The sequence below is a fragment of the Chinchilla lanigera genome, unplaced genomic scaffold, assembly GCF_000276665.1.
Source record: "Chinchilla lanigera isolate Chin_1 unplaced genomic scaffold, ChiLan1.0 scaffold00112, whole genome shotgun sequence".
Taxonomy (NCBI): Eukaryota; Metazoa; Chordata; class Mammalia; order Rodentia; family Chinchillidae; genus Chinchilla; species Chinchilla lanigera.
Genome location: NW_004955513.1, coordinates 5,801,340 through 5,807,030, shown reverse-complemented (window position 1 = coordinate 5,807,030; position 5,691 = coordinate 5,801,340). Strand labels below are relative to the sequence as shown.

Below are 5,691 nucleotides of genomic sequence, written 5' to 3'. Positions count from 1 at the left end.
TATGCAGTTCAGACTGGTCTTGAGCTCACTTTGTAACCCAGGCTGGTCTTGAACTTGCAATGATCCTCCTGCCTCAGCCTCCCAAGTGCTGGGATTACAAGCGGGAGGCACCACACCTGGCTAAAGTCACTTTATTTTTTTATTTTTATTTTTTTGTGTGGTACTGGGGATCGAACTCACGACCTAGTGCTTGCCAGGCAGGCGCTTACGCCACTGAGCTATATCCCCAGCTCCCTCACCCTATAGTTTGACAGCCACTAATCTCATTTCCCTCTCTAGGCTTGTTTATTCTAGATATTTAATAAAAACAGAATCAAAATATGTGATCTTTTCTGTTTGGCTACTTTCACTCAGTATAATGCTCTTCAGGTCCGTCTGCACTGTGGCATGTGTAAAAATGTCCTTTCATCTTACGGCTGAAGGAGCCTCCCTCAATTCATGAACATCTGTGGTATTACAACCTTTTGGCAGTATGATGAATCATACTGTAAACATGCATGTGCCACACAAATGTCTTTTCATATCTCTTGGCTGTGTACCTAAGAATGGAATTGCTAGGTCACATGGTAATTTTATGCTTCATTTTTTAAGGAACTTCCAAACTTTTTCACAGCAGCTGATGTGTTTTTAACATCCCCACTAGCAATGAACTACAGTTCCTATTTCTCTGCAGCTTTGCCAATACTTTGTTTTTTTAAAAAAATGTTATTATAGCTATCACTGTAGATATAAAATGGTTATCTTCATCATGATTTTGTTTTATATTTCCTAATGACCAAAGACATTCAACATCTCTGCACGTAACTATTGGCTATTTGTGTGTCTTCTTTAGAAAAATGTCTGTTTTCATCTTTTGCCCATTTAAAAATTTGTCTTTCTGTTCTTGCATTGTAAAAGCTGTTTCTGACACTGGAAACTGAACCCAGAACTTGTATACTGAACTACAATTCTACTTCTTTATTTTTAAAAAGTTGTGATACAGAATGTTTGCTACATCTCTAAGTTGCCCATGCTGGGCTCAAACTTTTGATCATCCTGCCTCAGTCTCTCAGAGTACTGGGATTACAGGCAGGCATTACCATGTCAGGCTTAAAAGTTCTTTATAAAGGCTGGATAGTAATGTCTTATGAGGTATGTAATTTGTAAACATTTCCCATTCTGTAGACTATATTTTCACATATTTGATAATATACTCTGATATGCAAGTTTTTAATTTTAAAGAAGTACAAATAATCTAATTTTCTATGATTTTTATGTCAAACCAAAGAATCCAATAGCTAAATTTGAGGTCTTAAAATTTTACCTCCTATATATTCTTCTAATATTTTTAGTTTTTCTACTTAGGTCTTTGATCAGTTGATTTTGTATATGGAGCAAGATGAAGGTCATTATTTTGTATGCAGGTATAGTTTTCTTCATACCATCTGTTAGAGACTACTTGCTCCCAGTTCAATTATCAATGGAAGAAAGACTTCCTTCTTCATGAGCATCCTTGTCAAAAATCAACTTGCCATAGTGTTTGGGTTTATTTCTGGACTCTCAATTTTATTCCACTGTCCTTATACGAGCAACACTGTTTTAAGTAATGTAGCTTTACAGGAAGTTTTGAAATGAGGAAATGTGGGCCCTCCACCTTTTTCTTTTTGAGGGTTGGTTAGGCTACTGCCTTGCAATAGGAATTTAAGGATCTGCTTTTCCACCTGCCACCAAAATGGCCACTAGGATTTTGATAGGGACTGCATTTAATCCATACATCACTTGAAGGAGTACTGACATTTTACCAATATTAAGTCTTCCAATTCATGGACATGGGATGATTTTCCATTTCATTAGGTCTTCTTTAACTTCTTCCTAACAATGTTTATGTAGTTTCAATTTTAAAAAGTTTTTCACCTCTTTGGTTATTTTATTCTTAGGAGCTTTATTCTTTTGGATATTATTTAAAGAGGAATTATTTTTCTGAATGTCCTTTTCAGATTTTTCATTGCTGATGAATAAAAACACCACCAACTTTTATTAGATCTTGTACCCTGTAGCTTTGCTGAATTCACTTATTAGTTCTAGTGGTATTGTTGTGTTTGTGCACATTTGTGGGATTTTCTACATAGAGAATTACGCTACCTTAAAATACAAAGACTTCTTCTTTTCCATTTGGATGCTTTTTCTTTTTCTTGCCTAGTTGGTTCTGGCTGGAACTTTAACCACAACATTGAGCATCTGTGTGGAAAAGGAGCACCCTTGGCTTCTCATTCCCTCCCTTTGGGGGACAGTCTCTGTCTTTCAACACTGAGCAGAATGTTGGTTGTGTTTTTCATAAAAGTCATTCATCACATTGTTTCCTTCTACTTCTAGTTTGCTATGAGGGTTTTTTTTTTTTTTTTTATCATGAAAGGGTGTTGAAATTTGTCAAATGCTCCTTTCTCTACCTACTGAAATGTTTATTATTTCCCCCCATCCCATTAATATTTATTTCACATCAATTTTTCTCAAGTTTAATCACTTTTGCATCCTTGGGAGAAAACCCATTTAGTCACAGGGTATAATCCCTTAAACACGTTAAAGCTAGCTGTCAAGAATGCTTACATCAATATTCCCAGGGCTACCAGTCTTCAGTTTCCTGTGTCATCTTTGGCCACGTTATCAAGGTGATGCTGGCCTCATAGAATGTTAGTAGGTGCTCCTTCTTTTTCAATTTTTGGAAAGAGTTTGAGTAATAATTCTCTTTCATTCTATATTTTTACCGTGGTAAAATATACATGACAAAAAACTTACCATTTTAGCCATTCTTAAGTGTGGAGGTCACTGACAGTAATCACATACCCATTACAATCCAATCACCATCACCATCCACCTCTAGAATTTGTCCCATCTCTGAACTAAAACTGTCCCCATTCAACACTGACTTTCCCTTCTCCTCTTCCCCTTTTCCCTGGCAACCACCATCCTACTCCTTATCTCTATGAATTAGACTACTTGAGGCACCTTATATTAGTGGAATCAGGCAGTATTTATCCATTTAAGGCTGGCTTATTTCACTTAGCATAGTGCCTCAAAGGTTCATCTACCTCACAGATGTGCTAGAATTCCCTTTCTTTTTAAGATCATATAACATTCCACTGTGTGTTTATACCATATTTTGTGTATTCCTCCATCTGTGGACAGAAACTACGGGTGCCTCCCCCTTTGTGGTTGCTATAAGCATGCATGAGCAGGTTTCTCTCTAAATTCCAATTGTCAAGTCCCTGTGTTTGACACAGTGGAATTCATGGGTCATCTTGTAATTCATTCTTAATGTTTTAGGAATTGCTATAATGTTTCCTATAGCAACTGCATCATTTCACATTCTCAATACCAGAGCACAAGGGTTTTGATTTCTTTTTACATTATGGCCAACACTTGTTATTGTCCTTCCTTTTCTATTCTCTTTAAAAAAATTACAATAGTAATACTAGTGGGTATGAAGCGGCATCTCACTGTGGCTTAGATTTGCATTTCCCTATGATCAGTGATGTTCAGTATCTTTTCATTTGCCATTTCCTTTGGCAAAACATCTTTTTATGTCCTTCACACTCCTTTTGGACAGTACTGGGGATCAAACCTAGGGGTGTTATACCACTGAGCTACATTCCCAACACTGTTTGCTTTTTTACTTTGAGACAGAGCCTTGTTAAATGACTCAAACTGGCCTTGGAGTTTGCCATCTTCCTATCTCAGCCTCCCCAGCAGCTGCCATATTTATGCCTTTGCCCTTTTCTTATTTGGGTTGTTTTGTTAAGAGTTCTTTGTGCGTTCTGATATTAACACTCCACCATATACGTAATTGGCAAATATTTTTCACAGTTCATTAGGTTGCTTTTTATTCTGTTGATAGTGTTCTTTGATGCACAACAGTTTTTAATTTTGACTTGTCCAATTTACCTACTTTTGTTTCATCATGGTTTTAGTGTCAGATCTAAGACTACTTTGCCAAATACAAGGTCATAAACTTTTATGCCCTATATTTTCTTTTAAAAGCATTACAGTTCTAGTTTTTACATTTAGGTCTTTGATTAATTTTGAGTTCACTTTGTATACGCTATGAGTCTTTGTATATGGCAAGAGTCTTTATATACACTCTGTATTTCATTTCACTTTATATACGGTGAGGTGAGGTGAGGTGAGGTGAGGTGAAGTAAGGTCAGGTAAGGTAAGAACTTTGTTCTTTTGCATATTCAGATTTCCTAACACTATTTGTTAAAAAGACTGCCCTTTCACCCCTGACTGATCCTGGGCTTCTCTTTACAGAGAAGAGAAGAATCTCAAGGCCCACCTTCAGTAAAAATCCTTCTATTTCCATCTTCCCTGAACAGTGTCCATTCTTCTCACTCTAGTTGAAGCATAGATAGCCTCCCTCTGTCCCTCAATACTCATGTTCTCTACTAACGTCTTCCCTCCTTTGTGGATAATTTTGCACCTGGCTCTCCTCTACTCTTATCATCATTCATGTTGCTTTCAAGGCACACAGAGATGGGCTGATCACTGCCTGGTCTTTCCACTGGTGGGCTTCTCACCCCAAGTCATCTCATTTCCTAACTCCTAGAATATGCCAAGCTTGGTTATTCCCAGTGACGACGGACCATGTTGCTATCACCTCCTCCCTAGTCTTAACTGCACATGTCCCCTACTATAACCATGTCACCTACCCTTCTAGCTCATTGCCCTAATACCTGCATCCCAAGACTTCTTTATCAGCAGAAGAATCTCCAACCCAGTGCCTCTGCCCTTACTTGCCTGTAGCACCATGACCACATTCTCACACATACCCTTCTCTCCACCTTATGCTTGTCTGGGAAATTTCAAGGCTGTATACTGAACATCTCTACCCATGGATTCCAAGGAGTTGGCTGTGGCTAGAGAAAAGCGCAATCATGCTGGCTGGCCCGACTCTAGGTAGTGGCTATAGATGTGAGGATCTCCTCAGCACTGTGCATGGTGGGAAAGGTGTCTGTTCCTGTTATTCCCCTCACTTCTCACTGAGCTTGAACCCACTTCCAGAAGACTTTCATTCCCACTATGCCAGCAAAAAACGTTCTTTCAAGCCTCACCACCCACTTCTGCCATCCATTCTTAATTACTATCTCATTTTACCTTCTAACATGTCATGGGGTATGTCATTCCCTCCCTCTGGACCACCTGACTAGGTACTCTCCACCTGTCTAAGGGTCCTCTCTCAGCTCCAGGACCCAGGGCTCCTACCTATCTCCTATGTAGCCAGGCCCAGAATCTTCTGCTTTCTTCTCAATTCTCATCTTTCCTTATGTCAACGTTCCTCAAAGTTTAGCATGTGCAGAATTACCCCAGAACTTGTTAACACTCAGATTCTCAGATTCTTCTCACAGAAGTCTTGATACACCAAGCCTGGGGAGGGGCCCAGGAATCTTATTTCTCACTAGCACTTAAATGATGCTTAAGCTATGCATAAGTTGCTGGAACATACTTTCAGCAAGGACGCAGAAGGTATCTTCTAGCCCCACAGGCAGTCCAAATACCAATGGCAACTCATTTACATCTCCAGCCTAGAGGTCTGTGAGGCACCTGCATTCTCTTCCATCCTCAACCCACACCTGCAATACTCCACAAAACTCAGAAAGAGTTACCCATGTTATCCATTGCCCAGAAAACTCCAGGTGTGTACTTTTTTTTTTTTTTTTT

General features: G+C 38.9%; 1 protein-coding gene across 3 annotated transcripts in view; it reads right to left on the bottom strand.

The window, feature by feature from the left end:
* Positions 1–5,691, bottom strand: part of Cacna1b (calcium channel, voltage-dependent, N type, alpha 1B subunit) — a gene marked incomplete at its 3' end in the record, with an annotated part of 168,180 nt that overhangs the window by 16,064 nt on the left and 146,425 nt on the right.